This window comes from Humulus lupulus, chromosome 8 (genome assembly GCF_963169125.1).
Source record: "Humulus lupulus chromosome 8, drHumLupu1.1, whole genome shotgun sequence".
Classification (NCBI taxonomy): Eukaryota; Viridiplantae; Streptophyta; class Magnoliopsida; order Rosales; family Cannabaceae; genus Humulus; species Humulus lupulus.
In genome coordinates, this window is record NC_084800.1 from 19,649,884 (window position 1) to 19,670,535 (window position 20,652).

At 33.9% G+C, this 20,652-nt stretch overlaps 1 long non-coding RNA gene across 1 annotated transcript; it reads right to left on the reverse strand.

Moving 5' to 3' along the window:
- Positions 1-892: 892 nt before the first annotated feature.
- LOC133795463 (uncharacterized) lies at positions 893-2,113 on the reverse strand. Its single transcript, XR_009875368.1, has 3 exons — positions 1,857-2,113; positions 1,342-1,416; positions 893-1,148 (listed from the first exon to the last, which is right to left on the reverse strand). It is a non-coding gene; the product is annotated as an uncharacterized LOC133795463 (long non-coding RNA).
- Between the last annotated feature and the right edge of the window lie 18,539 nt (positions 2,114-20,652).

The following is a 20,652-nucleotide window of genomic DNA, read 5'->3' on the forward strand; positions in this document are numbered from 1 at the left end:
TGAAATACAAGATAAGTTTTAGTATTTTGGAGACGAGTGTACAGTGCTCAGACAAACAAAAGAATAAAAAAATATAAAACTTTATTCTTACTCCTTCCACAAGTCAGTCGCCTTCTTGCTCGTAACCATCAGCATATTCCAATTATTGTTCAGTGAATTAAATCATAAAGGATAATTCTGTTATGGCATAGCATTTCATAGAGCACTTTAATTTAAGTGAAAATTACATATTATATGGGAATTTTAATAGATTGTGCAAAAATATGACTTTTTTTCAAGAAAAGTTAATTTATGGCTTTTTTTGTTTTAATTTCACTTTTATGGGTTTAGTTTCCCATATTTTTGTATAAAAGTTTGTTTATGCCATATTTTCACTCTTAATCAAGTTTTTTGGATTTGAAAGAGTGTGTTTGTAATTTGATTATTTTTTTTAGCTTATTTGATTATTATTTTTTATATTAATTTTATATAACTATTTTTATATTAAATTTTTCCATGGTTGTTTTGCAAATATATATATTTTTTTTTGTAATATGAATTGTGTTTATTATTATTTTTATTTATTGTAAACATTTTTTTTCCTTTTTTTTTAGGTTGTACGTTTTTTTTTAAAAACTTGGGTAAGGTAACCAGTTACTTAATTAATTTTTCAAAGTTATGTAAAAAAAATCCTACAGCTAGCTTAAATAACATTTATCTAAAGGGGTAACCAGTTACTTGTTTGTGTTTTTTCACATTTATGTAAAAAATAATCTTAGAGGTTAAATAACATGTATCAGGAGGGGTAACCAGTTACAATGCGATTAGTAACTTACTGCCATAAGAGGGGTAACCAGTTATCATAAGAGGTTGACGAGTCACTCATATTAGAAATGAAAAAAAAAACATCACATTTGAAGGAAAAAAAGAAGAAGAGTAAGTATGATTTAATAACCTAGGTAACCAGTTACCATATAGAACCCAGAAATATACACACATTAGAATGTGAAGGTAACCAGTTACCTCCTAAAATATACAAACAAACAACGTGAAGGTAACCAGTTACCACAGATCTCAAGACAGAAAAAAAAATCAGATCTGACCACGAACCAACCTCTTCCCTCGCCTCCGACAACCACCAGAAACCCCCATCCCCTACGCGCAAAACCCTACACACAAAAAACGTGTTAGCATCCTTTAAATTTGTAACTTTATTGTGGCCTGTCCTTGCATTTATATGTCATTACTTTGTAAAACTAAGCAACAAACCATATGCATAAAAAGCATCACATTCACATGATTATCATATTACGCTCCATAATTTTTTATTTAAGAGTGAAAAAATAGTATTTGCATACATACCCCAATGATCCAAACATTCCCAGTGCACGTACTTTGATGTGCCCTTGCACTTACAAGGAGCTATAAAGTCCCTACCTGAGAAATAAATACAAACACTAATTACAACCTAAATAGCTTTACTCCACATATCATCCCTAAAAGAAAGATAGAAAAAAGGACTAAATCCTTTTCTCCACTCTAGGAGCCTCAATTCAACTATTACATAAAAAACAATTTTTTTTTCAAAAGTCACATGAACTGGTTCAGCTTAGTTGTTTCCGCAGCCAAAGCAGACCCAATAAATTGGCTTAGTTGACTAATTCTTCATCAGCACTACCCAAACAAACCAGCAGCACCAATAAAATTGTATACTACACTTTCCCTTAAATCTACATCAGCTATTCTTTCAAGCACCTATTATTCCGATTAAGTATCAAATTTCAAGAACACCAAAATGAGAAAGGGAGAGACTTAAAACAAATTGAATAGAAGAAGAGGACACAGAAAAAATATTTGGCAGCAAAAAGAAAAATCACCGTCTGTTTCAAGACAAATTCGGCACTGGATTTGTTCGCCGGGGCCTGCCTCAAGGTCGATCTTGTTGGGATCAGTGATCGGAGAAGGTGGGATGAGAGGCGAGTCGTCGGAGTGGTCCGCCATAAAAGTGCGATGAAGGAGAAGATTAAAAGTAACAGAGAATTGAAAGAAATGGGCTCTCTTTGCCTGAGAACAGTGAAGTGGAATGAGATTCTGAAAATGTCAACGTATTGTTAATTACCACAGTACCAAAATGAAAGAGAGGATGGACTATGTTAATTACTATAGTACCCATCTTTTTGCTCATTTGTTTTGATTTTCAATATGGGATTAGTTTTCCCATAAATTAAGTTTTTCTTAATTAAATTTTTCCATACAAATTAAAGAAAGTTTAACTCCCATATTTTTGCACACTGATGGCTAAAAAGCCATATTTTTGAAAAATCCCCTTAATTTAAGCCTATTAGACTTAGTGAACAAAAGCCCAAAACAAAATGCCTCTATGGGCTTTCTTGAAAAACAAACAGAAAGTTAAAGTTCAACAATTCATGAGATTAGAAAATTACATTTTATATGTGATTTTTAATAGGTTTGCAAAAATATGTCTTTTTTAAAAGAAGTTAATCTATGATTTTCTTTTTTTTTTTAAGAATTTTCACTGAGTTTATTTTTCCATATTTTTGTATAAAAGTTGGTTTAAGCCATAATTTTACTTTTAGTCAAGTTTTATTAATTTGGAAGTGTATGTTTGTAATTTGATTATTATTTTTTTAGCTTATTTTTTATACTATTTTATTGTTTTGCAATTTTTTTGTGTGATAATAATTGTGTTTATTATTATTTTTTATTTATTATAAATATTTTTTCTTTTTTTTTTAAATTGTTCGTTTCTTTTTTTAAATCTGGGTAAGGTAACCAATTACTTGATTGATCTTTGACAGTTATGTAAAAAAAAATCCTAGAGCTTGGTTAAATAACATGTACCATGAGGGGTAACCAGTTACTCTAAGATGAGTAACCTTCTGCCATAAGAAGGGTAACCAGTTACCATAAGAGTGGTGAGTGATTACTCATATTTAATATGGTTTATATCTTTTTGGACCATGTGTTTTGTCTAATTACCCGTTTGGACCTTGTATTTTGACAAATGACTTTTTGGATCCTGTGTATTGTAAAATGGTTCAAATAGAACCCTAAATTCGATTTTGGTCAAATTTTTCTGAGCTAGAATTACAAATAATTCACCAAACTAACAATTTAAAACAAAAACAAAATCATTTTTCCTAATAACTGTGTTGTTATATTCAATTTATCCTTCATCGAAATTGGATTTAGGGGTCTATTTGAACCATTTTACAAAACATAGGGTTCAAAAAGAAATTTGTCAAAACACATTTGTATAGGGAGGAAACTTAACCGCCCAGAGTCGGTTGCCTATTTGCACCCCCTATAACGACGACTTGTCATCGCTGTAGAGTCTATTTCAATCAACTGGTCAGTTATTTTGTACTCTATAGCGACGACATGTTGTCGCAATAGGGTCCAAAAAAACATGGGATAGTTAACTGCCAAAAAATTTAAGTCAAATTTTCACTGCCTATAGTCATCGCTGTAGAGTAGACACGTAGCACGCGAGTGGATTTGTGTGCTATTTACTATCATATAGTGACGACATGTCGTCGCTGTAGTGTCTTACCGTTTGAGTGAAACAACACGTTTGATATCAACGAAGACTGGTCATTACCCATAGCGACGACATGTCGTTGCTATAGAGTCCATCGTCATTAACCCCAACCCGAGCCCCTTTCTTTCCCCCATTTTCTCACAAACTGAAAAACCAGAGACCATTTTCACCATTTCTGCCGCCCAGCACCCTTTAGGCGATTTTCAGGCCAATTTTTGGTCCTATATCTTCAAGTATGTGTATTTATCACTCTTTAGTTTGTATTTTGTTCATTAAAATATATTTTTTGTCAATATTTGTTTGATTTTTGTATATGGTAAAAATAGTTTATGATAGTTTTTTTATTTTTATTTTCAGATAGTGCAAGGATTGTTAGTGTGCTGCCTCTATGTTGGTTGGATCATCCTCTTGCTATTGGGTATTGATTTTATGTTTTGGTAATTGATCATTTGTTTGGTAATTATCTAATTGATTAATATGGTTAGTGTTAATTTTTTATTTTTAATTTCAGATTTGCATTTAGAGAGAGTTGGACCATTAATAGAGGTATATATGCATTTTTATTTATCTTTACTTTATTTTTTGTTGGGTTATATATGTATATGTTTATTTTTTTATATATATGCATGTGTATATAAATTAATGTAAATGTGTTTATGTGTATATGTTTTTTATAAGGAAATGTTGATTGTTTATGTTGTTGATTTTTTTTCATAGATTAATGTATATGCTAATTTAGTTTAATTTTGATAATAGAAAAGTTAATTTGACTTAAAGAAGTTTCATAGTTGTTTAATATTTTATTATAATAAAATTAAATATTAGGATATAAAAAAAATTAATTCAGATGATATTTCATTGTATTGGGTATTCTATGCTATAGGTTAGATAAATCCATATTAGATGTTTGTATTATGTTTTATTTAATTATATATATGTTAGGTTAGATAAATAATATGTTGATTTGGGAATATGTTTATAATTAGTTTTTGTTGTTTATTTGTCAATTTAAATGATTGTATTAAAATTTATGTATGCTCTGTGACTCGTTTATATGTTTTTATGCAGATTTTAAATTTTAGGATAGGTTAAATTACAGCCGTTATGCTGCCGAAATTTTCGTAGATTTAGAAAAACTAAACATTACAACATAGTTTTAAAGTTAGTGTGATTAAATTTTTTAATTAATAAATTTTAAATCAATTAATAAAAATTAATTAAAAAATTATAAAGTGTAAATTAAATAATAATTTTATAATTATAAAACATTATCAATATTTTTTTATAAAATAAGTTGAAATTAAAATAATAATCTTTAATGGTAAGTTAATAGATTTGTAATTAAATATTTATTTATTTAATTACTTTTATAATATATTCATAAAAGTTGATTATATGTGTAGATAAAATAGGTAACTAAGTTAAGATTAAAATAATAAAATTTTATTGTTGTTTTAAAAAAAATAAAAGTTATATTAAGAATTTGATAATTATTAAATAACATAATAATAATTATAATTAAATATTTGATTATATAATGAAACTTTATAATACATTCATAATTAACAATAATATATATTCCTAAAATTTGATAATATATAGTCATAAAATTTAATAATTTCTTCATAATAGGATTTCATAAAATTATTAGCAAATAAATGTAGTTTTTTATGATTATTGTTGAGGGTAAAAAAGTGACGGGACCGCCAACAGTCGTGAGTAACCTTTTCGTGTTGGTTGTGGAGACAATAGACGGTGGTTTGGGCGGTGAGTGAATGAAAAGTTTGGGATTGAGCTTGAGTTTAGGGTGTATTCTCTGTTCAGAGTTCCAGATCCCCCTCAAGTTGCCTACGTACCCTTATATAAGGGATCAAACCCCATCGTAGTTCAGTTGGAGGGTAGAATAGTCATTCTGTTCTATGATTCAAATGTGTTCGCCTATCGTTGTGGGTTGTACGCCCACTTTCTCGGGGATCACGATCCACGACCTAGAATAGTGGAAATAGTTGCAACCGCCTTGGAGTAGTGTAGTCCACGAGTCGTGTGCATAACCGTTATGAGGCTAGACTTAGTCTTAATGGGCTGTCCAGCCCACTTTTGTGAGCTGACCATGTAATCCGAATAAGCCCTCATGCATTTGGGCTTACCACCCCTTGGACCATATCGCAGGCCTAAGTATGTCTAAAGAATTGTTGTGGGCTGTGCAGCCCATAATCAAGTGGGCTTGTATGGTTGGTTGTACAGACCATATATATTGCAATTTAACTAAGGCATATTCTATAATTTGGGCCATTGGGTTCTCTTATGCAGTCCACGAAGGGAGTGACTTGTACAGACTACCTAGTGTTCATCATCCGTAGTTTATGGGTTCATTGAATTGGGCCGAGATCCAATTGGGATTTTTGCCCGTACAATTATCACATTGTGATATTTGATTTTTCACTTTTATCAGTTATGACGATTGACAAGAGTTTGATAACTAATAGACGACGTAACTTTGATGAGTTTTGGAATGGTCTTCAAGCATTTATACAAATGGCCAAGTATCATGTGAATGCTTCAGGAGAAGTCAGATGCCCATGTGTTCAGTGTGTCAATATGCTGAATCAGAAACTGAATATGGTGGAGGCTTACATACACAGATATGAGTTTCTGCAGTGATACGTGAAGTGGACCTACCACGGTGAAGTTGATATGCCTCCAGTAATGAACGACGAGGCTCTAGTGAATGATGAGATGATTGACATCATCAATGATGTTATTGGTGAATAAGACACTAACAAAGAAGGCGTAAATGAAGGAATTTCAGATGGTGGTGGCAATAATGCGGAAAATCAATTTGATGACCTATTTCAAGAGGTCGAAGCTGAGTTATATCATGTTTGTACTTGGTTGTCTTCCTTGAACTTCTTGGTGAAGATGATGCACATGAATGTTATGAATAAATGGACAAATAGTTCATTTGATGAACTTTTGAAGTTTATGAAATTTGCATTCTCAAAGGAGAATAAGATTTAGGCTTCATTCTATAAGTTTAAGAAAAAAAATGAGAAAATTAGGGTTAGGTTATCATTCAATTCGTGCTTACAAGTACGACTGTTGTTTCAACTAGAAGGAGAATTCCCAAAAACAGAGTTGTCATGTATGTGGTGAGAGCCGATGGGTTGACAAAGACACAAAGGGGAAAAAAGTCAACACAAAGTGTTGCGGTACTACCCTTTGACTCCTAGGCTGAAGCATCTTTAAGGTTCAAGGCATACAACAAATGATATGACTTGTAATATTATGGGACAGTCAAAAGAAGATGGTGTAATGCACCATCCTGTTGATGGGGGTGCTTGGAAACAATTTGATTCTAGATATCCAAATTTTTCCAAAGAACCCATATCGTTTGATTAGGTTTGGCTACTGATGGTTTTAATCCAATTGATAACATGAGTCTATCTTACATCATGTGGCCGGTAATATTCTACACGTACAATATGCCTCATTGGTTGTGCATGAAAGAATCATCATTCATGCCAACCTTATTGATTCCCGATTCGAAATAGCCTGGGAAGGACATGGATGTCTTTTTGAGGCCTGTGGTAGACGAATTGAAGGAGTTGTGGGATGAAAGAGTTCAAACTAGAGATGTTGCAGCGAACAGTGTATTCAAAATGTGTGCAACATTGATTTTCCGGCCCGTAGTAGTTTGTCTTGTTGGAGTGGCCAAGGATATATGACACGTCCTTCATGCAACGAAGACACTCCTTCATGGAGAATGTTGGTCATAGAAGACTCTTATCTTGTACTTATAAGTGGAGGAATAGTCGCTTATTTGATGGGAATTATGAAAAAGGACATCCTCCAAAAAAATTCAGTAATCAAGACATACTCGAACAATTAGCGCATGTTCCAGATCGTTTTCCGGGTAAACATGTCAGTTTCAAGGGTGTGAAAAGAAAGCGAGATCCGAAAGAAAAATGGTCCGAACTTGAACTGAAGCACAATTTAGATGTGATGCATGTAGAGAAAAATATTTGCGAGAGTTTACTCGGTACTTTTCTTATGAATGAGAAATCTAAAGACACCACCAACACACGTGTAGACTTGAAGAATTGGGTTATTCGAGAAGAGTTGCACCTCAAGAAGACGGTATGACGTTGATCAAACCACATCCTATGTTCTCTTTAACACCAGATGATAGACAATTTTTTTGTCAGTTCGTAAATGGAGTTAGACTTCCTGATGACTTCGGTTCAAATTTCTCCAAGAAAGTAACTGACAATGATGGCAACATTGTTGGGTTGAAATTCCATGATTGTCACATTCTTATGCAACGTCTGTTGCCGGTAGGAGTTCAAGGTTACTTGGATGTAACGCCCTGGTTACTCCAAGACAGTTACTGTGAACTTTGAATCGTGCTTGACTCGCTAATCGAGTTCTTTGGTTATAAACGTGCATCTAGGTGTTATTAATATGTTAAGGTGAAAAACCAATCAAAAGGAAATGATAAATTTTATTTAAAACGTTAAACTGTTCATGGGTCCATAAAAACGTTTACAAGTTATTTACAATCTAAAATGGTCATTATAGTATAAAAATTACAACCCGCTGACCTAAGCGGCAAAAATAGGGTTAACCCCTAGTTCCTCTGAGAAACTCTTTGGTCATGGTGGTTAAGCGATCGCATATGTACACATCACCACCTAAGCTCTCCACTCAAGGCTGGGTGAGCTTTTCTTTTCCTTTACCTGCACCACATAGCACCCATGAGCCAAAGCCCAACAAGAAAACTCAATACTGCATGAATATAATATCAAATGATGATCATAATAATCATCCAGGACTTATAGCCCTAAATAGGGGAGTGACAGTTGTAAAAGTCACTAATGTGGGATTCCGCACCCATTACAAATAAGTGATCGAGTCACTAGCTTAAACAGGTTAAGTGACTAATGAGCAAGTCACCAATGTAAACCAACCGAGTGACCATGGAGTCACTAATGTGGGTTTCGTACCCTTAGCCATGTGACGATGGAGTCACCTGGGCCTTCTGGTCCTGGCCCTGAGTAACTAGTCATAGAACTAGGCAATCGCTTTTAGTTTTTCATCGAACTTGGGGTCGGTCTAGCATTAATGCTCATGATGAGTCATTCAATGCAGATGTCGATTAGATCTAATCTTTATCGGCTCTGCGTTCATGATGCTTATGCCGCTCCTGACTCATAGGTCAGTAACATACGATCAGTGCTCAAAACTACTGTTGAACTTGACTAGTAAGTCACAGCTTCACAGCTAGTTCTGACACCATTGCCGATTCTGACTAGTAAGTCAGTGCCATTCACAAGTAAGAAAGATTTGCTAAGTATTTGGTATGCAATCACTATCCATATTTAAACACTCAACATGCCACAATTATAACCATGCATGTCACATATAGGGTGCAGTTTTCTTACCTCTGGTTTGAGCGAGAAATAGTAAAAGAACGACCCTTTAGAACGATCGACCTTTTGATTCCTTAGCGGTTACCTAATCATAACCAATTATAACCTCCATTATTGAAAATCCACAATAATAGGGTCTTGACCTAAACCTCACTCCCGGGACCCCGAATTGTACCCAAACGATGTGTAGATTCGATCCCGAGCCTTAAGAATTGAAACCCCGAGCCAAAAACCCTTAAAAATGCCCAAAGCAGGAATCTGAGGAAATAGGGTAGCATTGTAGCGCTACCCTCCTAGTGCCCCAGCGCCCTAAGCATTGAAGACCCCCCTGAGTAGCACTGTAGCGCCCACTTGTGGGCGCTGTAGCGCTACACTCAGCCAGAAATGCCCTGAAACTTTCCCCTTTGAACTCCACCATTTCCAAATTGAACCAAAAGCTTCCAAACCTCATTTTAAGTCCCAATTGAACCCAAAAACCATCTACATATGTCCTATGCATCACAACCCAAGTAACCCTGGCCAAAAACTCCCATCAATTCCCTTTAACCAATTTAGAAAACCAAGCTGAAAACCAAACCAAAAACATGGAAAACCAGAGTTTTAATGGCTAGAACCTTACCTTAAGGTCAGTTTAGGATCCTCTTCAATGGTGGAACACAATCCTAAGCCCTCAAGATCCACTTCCCTAGCTTGAATCCTGAAGATCAGCTCAAAAATCCAAAGGAAAAAGGAGAAGAAAAGAGGTACGGGAGGAATGTTTTCTATGCTCTGTTTTGGCCAACTTCTACAGCCTTCAATGGCTAAAATATATCATATGGTGAAAAGACCTTCTTGCCCCTAGGTCAAATTAAGTTTTCTAAAAGCTCTCAAGGGTAAAATCGTCCTTTCCCGCCTATTTCGTTAATCATAATTAACGCCCTCCAATTCCCATTATTCTAGATATTCTCAAATACCAATAATTCATATCCCATAACCCTTTAATTCTTCCCGGCAACGCTCTAATCACCAAAATACCTCGGGGCTCACCCCGAGCCCCAAACTTAATCCCGTTATGACTAAACCGCTAACTTGCACTCAAAGATCGTCTCATGCCGAATGACTCGAACAAATCCACATTATAATGTGGCCTTATCAATAGTTCACCAACATGCATACAAATATACAATTACGCCCTCAACGGACCAAATTACCAAAATGCCCCTAAGATGAAATGTGGACCCGCATGCATGCATTTAACATCATTTTATAATATAATTCACATAAACATGCATATAATAATTTAATGGCTTAATAAATCAGTTATGGCCTTCCCGGCCTACTAATCCAACTATTAAACCGCATTAGGGATTTTGGGGCATTACATTGGATAAGTCTATTTAAAAGACAATCATTGAGCTTTGCAATTTTTTTAAGAAAATTTGTGCTCGTACATTGGTTGTTAAGGACATGGAGAATGCAGAAGATCAAGTGATACAAATTTTGTGCAAGTTAGAGTTAATTTTTCCTCCAGCCTTTTTTTGACATAATGGTTCATTTATTTCTTCATTTACCGCAATAATCTATCATCGGAGGACCAATTTACATGAGGTGGATGTATCCATTTGAGCGATATAAAAAAAAGTTGAAAAATTATGTCAGGAATAAGGCGAGCCCTGAAGGTTATATAGTAGAAGGTTATGTTGCTGATGAAGCTTTGACTTTTTGTTCGCAATACCTTTAGGGCATACAGAATAAATTTAATCGTCCGGAAAGAAATTCGAATATTGTTATTCCCAAAAGGATGTTGTTAATATTTGAATCACAATGTCGTCCAAGTAGCAAAAATAAAATCATATCCCTTGACTATCTTCATCGAAAAGAAGCGAAGTGGTTTGTACTCAACAATTGCCCTGAAATCCAACCATATATAGAGTAAGTAGCTCAACACATATATGAATTCATTAAATTTAATTCATGACAAACTGTTATCTTACCTTAATCCTTGTGCTATACAGTGAATGCCTTCGAGAAAATTCAAACATAGATCTTCAAAAAGATTTCCCTATTTGGTTTAAATTGAAGGTAAATTATCGAAACTGTAGAATTCTTATGAAATTCATATCGATTAATACTCATCTCATTGTGTTTTCTTTTTTTGCGTCATACTCTATAGATGTGTGATTTGCGGCAAGTACAGTCAACTGAGTGTACTGATGAATTATTTACTTTAACAAATGGGTCCAATCAGAATGCATACTCCTACACGGCTTGCATTGTTAACAGTGTGAAGTTTTTGGTCCATAGTCATGACGAAAGATGTACCACTCAAAGTAGTGGAGTTTCGATGCCAAGAATCGATGGTTTCACTTTCTATGGCCAACTTGAGGAGATTGTAGAGTTATGCTATTCCCATGGTTACTCGGTAGTATTGTTTCAATGCCAATGGTTCAACACCGATGCAAGCAAGGGTCGAAATGTGACTGAGAATAACATAACTAGTATCATGATTAATTCTGAATGGTACAAGAATGATTAGTTTATTCTTGCCACTCAAGCAAAAAAAGTTTTCTACTTGGAAGATCCTTCAAGAAACAAAAATTGGAAGGTAGTAGAAGAAGTCAATCATCGAAAGATCTGTGATCATCCAAGTATCGATAATGATAACGAGGTTGATGTCGTGCATGATAGCACTTCATCAAATTTTGTACTCACTGTGCAATTAGGAGAGTTGGAGATTATGCATTTGGATCGACCTAGTCACACCAGCATAATTGGGGAAACGTCTCGATCTATTCAGAATGTGGATGATGATTTCATCAATGACGATGATGATGACAAAATTAGTGAAGATGGTTTAGAAAGTACAGATGATGATGTAGGAATCGACATTGATGAGGAATAATATTTTCTTATGCATATTCATATTTGTATGTTTAATGTGTATGTTTTAATTTCAAGACTTTTCAATCAATATATGACTTTTATCAACAATGTTTGTTTTTCAAGAGTTTCAACTACATTACCAAAATTATTTAAGTTATGTAATTAACCTCCAACTATAATTGAATTTAAGTTAATAATTATTTAAACTGCAAAGTAATGTCTGCTGCTATTGCTCGTCTCATGGCGGTGATGGAGCAGATCCTAATATACTATAATTAGTCTATCTTTTAGCAATAAATGATAATTTGTTATTATTTTATTCAATTTAATTGTATTGTTTAATTAGCATATACAACATTTGCCGCAAAAAGAAGAGGTCGGTTTCGATCTAAAAATTTGTAGTAGCTTATCAACAACAATAAAGGTCCGTTGGCTCTACAATTTGATCTGAAGGCGGGAACCTACAAAGTAGTTGGTGATTTTAGGACATTGTTCACGAGACTTATTGGTAACCTTATTGGTTACCATGTCCCGTTATATTATGACTCGTATCAGAGTGTTCCGGATGAGCACAAGATTGGATTGATGCAAAAGATTGAGGTAAATTTATCTACTTATTCACATGTAATTTTTTTTATATAATTTAAAAAATCTCACCATTTTTTTTAAGGAATTTTTTGTTCTTTCCGGAGCTCTCCCTGAGTGGCGACTGATAGAGACTGGGATTGAGTGAGAGTTTCAGGATCGCTACAAGGATAGAAAATGTCGCAAGAAAAGACACTTCGATGAACATGAATGGTATGATGATATCGAGACAGTCAGAAAGAATCCATCGAAGGACATTGACAACAAAAGTTGGCAGAAGTTGGTTGACTTTTTCACCACTCCACAGTTCATGGCACGCTCAAAGGCAAATGCTGCCAACAGAGCAAAATAGAAGTATCCAAGTCTCCATGGATCGACTTTTTATGCTTTTGCTCGATTTAAGAAGGTAAATAAAAATATATAGATAATTTGAAATATTTTAAGTTATCTTAATAATAATTTCAATATTTAACTGAGATTTTGTTTTCTAAAGATGAATCTTCAGACTAAGGAACTGTCCAACATTATCGATACTGTTATCCCCAAAATTTCAGTTCGATGACGTGGCAATAAGAAGTGACAAGTGGCAATGTATGGTCATTAAATGGCACATTAATAGTCAATAAATGTGTTGGCTCTTCGGAGTTGTGATAAAGTGATCTGACCGATCTGATAGAATTTCTGTCCGACCGGTAAAGATTTTTGACTGGCCAGTCAAACGTTTTGACTGACCAGTCAATTATTTTGGCAGACCAGTCAAGTGTTTTGCTAGACAAGAGATGTGTCATGTTAGACCAGAGATGTGCCATGTTAGACCAGAGATGTGTCATGTTAGACCAGAGAAGTGCCATGTTAGACCAGAGATGTGTCATGTTAGACCGGTGGAATGCATGGCCGACTAGAGCTGTAAATGTGGGCCGGCCCGACCCGGCCCACATTTTCGTGTCTCCGATAAATTTGGGCCGGGCCGGGCCGAGCCCGACCCATATTCAATTAGTGCCGGGCCAGGCCGGCCCATTTTTGAAAGAGTAGGCCCAGCACGGCCCATGGGCCTAGCCCATGTTGTGCCGTGTCGGGCCCAAGTTGGGTCGGCCCACTTTCCTTATTCGGGCCGGCCCACTTTCTATATTCGGGCCCAAATTTGGGCCCACTTTATTTTTGCCAAAAAATGTGAGGATGAAGAATCGAACCCTCCACCTCCTCTTAAACCATCAATGGATGATGGACCCAAAACGGGTATGTTTTAAATATTTATACTCGCAAGCGCACGAATCGTATTTATAGAATAGTTTTCGTGTAAGCACGAGATCGAACCCAAATGAGTTGTCTAAAATAAAAAAGAAAACTATTTTAAATCAAAAGTAATAAATTCTAACCTAGCTCCAAAGATTGATGAGTTTTAATAGTATGAACATAAAATAAAATATTGAAAAATAAAGCTATTTAAGAGAATAAAAATATAGCAATACTGAGTTGACAATAAGTGTTAAAAGAAAAGATTATTAAGATACTAGAATCCACAAAATGTAAGTTTAATAATATTTATTAGTATATTGATTCCCAAGTTTTAGTGATAGTTAAAATAATTCAAACTATCATTTTCCAAAAAGATTTATAATTTTAAGCACAAATTTCTTATAAAAAGATAGGATTTTTCTTCACTTTTCCAAAATTATAATTTCAAAGCATTTAGTGTAAATCAATCTAATGAAATAACAAATAAATCAATGAACATTATTTATGAGGCAAAACATAATATTTTTGTTCTAAGCATGGATGTGTACAATTTAATGACACATCTTACAGAAAGAATATTATGTTTATGCACTAATGAAGAATAAAGTGTAAATATGTTCTAACAATCTAAAATACAAGATATTTAAGATGAAAGAAATATATGAAGAAGAAAAAACCATAAACTTGTTGCATTACAAAGGAAATTAACATACAACATAAATATTACCTAGTTACAAGTTGCTTCATCATGATCTTAATAATCTTATGAAAAAGATTAGAAGCACATAACTAGAGTAGAAATTACGAAATAAATGACATACATACTTGCAAAATGCTCTTGAAAAACCCAAATGGAAGAGAGAATGATAGAGAGAAAATGGGAGAAAAAAATATGGTAACCAAAAATTAAGCACACTCAAATGGTCTTGAAATACCATATTTATAGCCAAAATGAGATTGTTAAAATAATCAATTTAAATTAATTAAATAAAATAAATATGATATGTAGAGGTAAAATATAGGGTGTAATGATGATGTTGTGGTGAAAATGTGTAGATAAAAGGGTAAAAAGTTGGCAATTTTGTCATAGGGGACAAAATGCAAAATGATGGGCTCAAGAGGTGGCTGATGGTGTTGGTGGCAAGTGGTTTCGGCTGGGCTGTGACTGGGCCGAATGGGCCTGGCAGGTGTGTGGTTTGGAGGCCCAATTGGGCTGGTTGGTAATGCTCATGTCATATTGGGAGCTGATGGCATATGGTGGCCTTGGGTGCTGACCGAATGCTGAAGGAGAAGACTCAAGTGTGCAGGTGGCAAATGTTGGGCATAATTGAGCTTCAGCCATGTGATATGTGATGAAGGCAGCAAGCTAGGGTCACGGCTGAGAAGTGTTGGGGGAGCTGCTTGGAGGTGCACGTGGGCCTAAGGTGGCAGGCCCAATTGGGAAAATGCCAATGCCATTTTTTCTTTCTTCACAAATACCACTTTTGATTTCTTTACTTCTTTTTTTCCAAAAATGCAATATAATTCCTACAAGATAAAAATAAATTACATAACAATCAAATATTTTCAATTATAAATAAATAATATTAATTATTTGAAAATATTGATTATAACTTAATTTAATAAAGCATTTAAGTTCAAAAGAATTACATTTTTAACTGCTATCTTAACAATACAAATTTCATATAATTAAACTACAACGTATTATAATAAAATATCTATAAAAACATATAAAAATCTAGATAACTACAGTAAGACTAATAAATTAAAAATTACATAAAAACTTAATAAGTTAATTAAAAACTCAAGAATTAAGCAACAATTATCATATAAAATATGGTAAAATAACTCTATTTTGTAGAGTTATCAATGGACTTACCACCAAACCAAATACATTTATTTGTTTAAATTATAATTTTAGATATTTTTATATACTTTTTAACAATATTTTACACAAAATTATATCAAAGATAATTATTAGAATTTTAATACCTACTAATAAATGCTAAAAAAATTAACTAACAAATCTTAAAATAAATTAATATAATTATAAAAATATAAACATTGAGAAAAATAAGACTTCTATTATCATTTTAATTTATTAATAATTGACAAATAAAAATTTATTATGATTATTAATGTCAAAATATCGGGTTTTTTATCGTGTCGTGCTTTCGGGCTAGTTTGTTCGTGCTTTCGTGTAGTGCCTTCGGGCTTGTCGTGCCGTGCCGTACTCAGGCCCATGTCGTGCCGTGCCAATTCTCAATTCGTGTCGTGCCTGGCCCAGGCCCATATTTTTTCGTGCCGTGTCGTGCTTGTGCCGGTTTCGTGCCGTGCTCAAAAGCCCGGCCCATATTTACAGCTCTATGGCCGACTAGTGAGGTGTTTGGCCGACCGGTGGAGTACATGGCCGACCGGTGAAGTATTTGGTCGACTGGTGGAGTGCATGGCCGACCAGTTAGGTGTTTGGTCGACTGGTGGAGTGCATGGACGACCAGTGAAGTATTTGGCCGACCGGTGGAGTGCATGGCCGACCAGTCGAGTGTTTTGGCCGACCAGTCTTTCTTCAAGGAGTGAAGTTGGCCGACTAGACAGATCATCATTATGCAAGCAAAGTTCCAGTAACGACTTCGGCTAGAATTAGTCGTACCTACGCGGGAATCTCTCAGTTTATCCCAAAGAAGTCGCATATTGTTGTATTTTATATGTTATTATTAATTAAATATTGTGAGAGTAACAGAAATGACCCGGTCCAAGGGAATATCTGATTTACGATCCATGAGCCTATAAATAAAGGGCTCATGGCATCATTTTGGGGATCTGATCTTTTTAGACTGAGAAAAACTCTCTAGTTTGGAGACTTTGGGACTGTTACTTGGGGTATTCTTGGGGCATTTTTCTAAGAAAGTTTAGAGAGAGAAACTATGTATTTTCCTACTTACACTTAAGAAACTCAGTTGGTTCAAGTTCATCTGATCTTAAGTGTAGGATATATATCACAACTCTAAGTGGATTAGGCTATTACCAATAAATTGGGGCTGAACCACTATAAAATTATCTGTGTCGTATTTTTCTCTTGAAGGTTCATTGTAGTTTTGACGTCTACTCGTCGTTGGCAAAAATCGTGGTCAATAGATACGTTCCATGACATGCACAATCATCCCACACGTGGATGAGTGAACACGAATGCTAAGGATGCATATGTAAGTAACTTTCTAAGTTTTGTATATGTGTATATTATTCAATTATAGTATATATTAATTGTCTTGTTTCTAAACTACAGGATACCTTGCAGCAAGAAGTCCAGACACAATCCCAATCTCAATCTCAATTTGAATCTGAAGCAGGGAGTGCCACTGTCAATGTGACACAAGTCGTCTCAAAGGTACTTGGTCAACGTCGTGGCCACAATTGAGGTATTGGACGGAAGTTGAAGGGCACTAGTACCTTTGCCTCAAGCACCACCATATCCTCTTCACAATCAGAGGCATCACTGTTTCCGTCCACCACAGTTGGCCCTTCAACGATATCACCTGAGACTTTCCAGTTCATGATTCAACACTTCAGTTAAGCCTTTTATGACCCAAAACAACAACTTCCAGCAAATGTAACAATTTTTGCAAGCAACAAATCCAAACATCCAAGCTCCACAATTTTAGCCATTCAACTTGGACATGAATATGATACAGTCCATAATGGCAAGCTTTCAACCACAACAACCACAGCAGCCACAACCACCACAGCCACCACAATTGCCCGACGATAATGACTTTCAAATTGATTTTGATGACATTTAGTTTTATTATATTACTATTTTTAAATTATTAATATTTTATGTTGTTTTTTTGTTTTATTTTGGAGACAATACTACTTATGTTTTGTTATCTTACATTTTGGAGACTATGGATATTGTTAAAATAGTTTTATTATTTAATTAAATAACTTGGTTTTATTTATTTAATATTTTATTAAATAAATTTTAATCAATATAATTAATTAAATATTTTAAAAAAATTGTATACCTACAGCGACAATGCCGTCGTCGTAGGGTGCACGCTGAATACGAAAATTTAAGTTTTAGGGACACTACAACGATGCCATGTCATCGCTGAAGGCATATAAACCCACACACTCTTCAGCGACGACATGGCGTCGTTGTAGATGGGGTAGTCGACGGACCTACAACAACCACATGTCGTCGCTGTAGAAGCTTTTGAAATTCAAAATTTTTAAATTTTGTAACCACCAACAGCGACGACATGTCGTCGCAATATCCTAGTCAAATCGAAAAAAAAGATTTTCTACTACGACCGACACGTCGTCGTTGTAGTAAACCACTACTGCGACGACTTCTTGATCTATAGTGACGACAACAGTTGTCGCTGTAGACTCTTTTTCTTGTAGTGTAATAAGAAAACAAATACTCACAAAAAACATATTAATATATCGATATTATGTAATAAAAAAAAATATGAATAACTCAAGAAGAATAATTGATGTAACGGTAATTTTCATTCAAGTTCTCAACTCAAGTAATGAACAAGAAGAATAATGTATTTATACATACATATGTCTAAATATAAACCAATTGAATATCTGTACATCACCTTTTCGAATAGTATAGATACAAAGCAAACTTCACACGTTTATATATATATGGAGAGAGACAAAAGAAGAAAATGAAATATAGGAGAGCAGTTCTATTTTTTTTTCTTTCTAAATGAACAAGTCTTATTTGATTCATTATATACAAATATATACATATATATTGTTAGATACTTGTAGTAATAGGGATAGTGGTGAGACAAAATGTGTGTGAGAGTCGGTTACAACGTGGAGTAAATATATTTGTATATACAATATTTTGTATGTATTTATCATCTTAATATAAGGACTATTGCATATATATAGTTCATATTAGGTTATATCTATTTATATTAATGGTAAAACAATGAAGATTAATTTTTTTGGGGAAAGATTAATAATTTATATATTTGATCTATTATATGTATGATGTATAGACATATCCTTATACACACAACTTTCAAATATTTAATTATATATATGTACAATTATTATCATATTCTTCCAAAAAATATATATAATTATTATAAATATTTAAAAAAAATACAATTTATTAAGTTTCTTTAATGCTTTACATTGTATATTATTAGCTACCAACAATTTAATAGCATAATAATATTAATGGTCAAAATACTTTTTTGCTAAATAAATAGTAGCAAAAGCTTTTAAAATTAAGTAAAGTAAGTTTATTTTTTGCTACCAAAAAATTAGTAGCTAGTTTTTTTTATAATTTTGCTACCAAAACAAAATGGTAGCCAATAATACATAAAACTATCAATTTTATATTTTGGTCCCAGTAGATTTAGCTACCTAAAGAAAATTGGAAGCTAAAAATAATAATTTGCTACAAACATATTTGGTCTTATATTTTTAGATTTTGCAACTAAATGATTTTGCTACCACAATTTTGTAGCAAAATATAATTCATTGCTAGCAATAATATTTTGCAACTAAAAACTTTGCAGGTAAAAGTCAATTTCTTGTAGTGATTGTTTGTATGATTGTATATCATTCCAGCCACCTAGCTAGAGTCTTCTCACACGTATAGGCTGTGGGTGTGATTGACTAATGCCAAAATTGTTTGGTGGCGAGGGTGTATCAGATCCTTTGAAACATGGCAAAGCAAAGGCCCCCTGAGACCTGGAGTATTCGATTGATTGTGTTGAGAGAGGGATATTTTTTTCCTTTTGCAATTACTTATATTATAGTTTTTTTTATTGGAATTATTTACATTATAGTTACTACTGCATAAAGGCATCTTTTTGCATGTAGACGATCGATAAAGTGATAGATAGTTTCAGGAGGAGGTTCCAATGGGATAGAGCTCGTTCGTACAGATTTTAGTTATCGCCCAATAATGGAGGAAGAGCCTTATCCAGTCATCCTTATAACTTGTTTTTTATGAGAGCCTTATTTTTATCACTTTAGTTTCTAGCAAAGGACTCAGGATAATGTAACCTAAATTTATTTACCTTTTTGTTTTTAAGAGCTGGCATGATAAAATTATATGCTCATAATATTTTGATGGATTTTCATACTTCCATCGAATGTTACCTTGTGTTTCTAGTGCAATATCAATTTGTTTTTCTTTTCATTTATGTGGCAGCATTTTGGGAGTCCAAACATGACTAATTTGTGGCTAGAATTAATATATTAAGGAACACTTATTATAATATTTCACTAGTTAAACATGTTATCATCATGACTTGTAATTATACACTAGTTTATGCTTTCTTTTATAGGGCCCAACACTAGCTAGAGTGGAAGTGAAGAAACAGAGCAATACAAAGATTGAGAAGAAATGAGCTCTCAGAGACTAGAAATCTCTGGATGTTAGAATATTTTATATGGACTAACATAATTAAGTGTTGCTCACACAGTGTCGGTATTAGCATGTAATGATAACTATATAATCGGTAATGCATGATATTACCATCGGGCCATAATGGGATGGACATAACGTACTAACATGCTCGGGGCCCATGGACACACTCTAAAACGTCTTTGGTCAGCCCATTGGGCCAAGACAACTAATTCTCTCACATTGGGCATGTAAGCCCAATTGGCCCATAATTCCTTATATAAAGGGTTGTGCTCTTGATTGATGATTAAGGTGGAATGAGTGTAGCTATGGTGTAGAGAGAATGATATAGTAGTGTTCATTACTCCCAAGCTCTCCTTTTCTTTATATGTGTAGATCAAAGAAGTGTAATCAATATGATTATTAGAGATCAAGGCGATAATTGGAGGTACGTATATTATTATATTAATGCCCTAAATAAAATGTTTGATCATGGAAATTCATGAGCATGATTTGATATTGATTATTTTTATTTAGTGCTCATTGTGTATTAATTATAACAATTGGTATCAGAGACAGGTCATTTGATTTTATGGCTTATTAGAATAATTTTT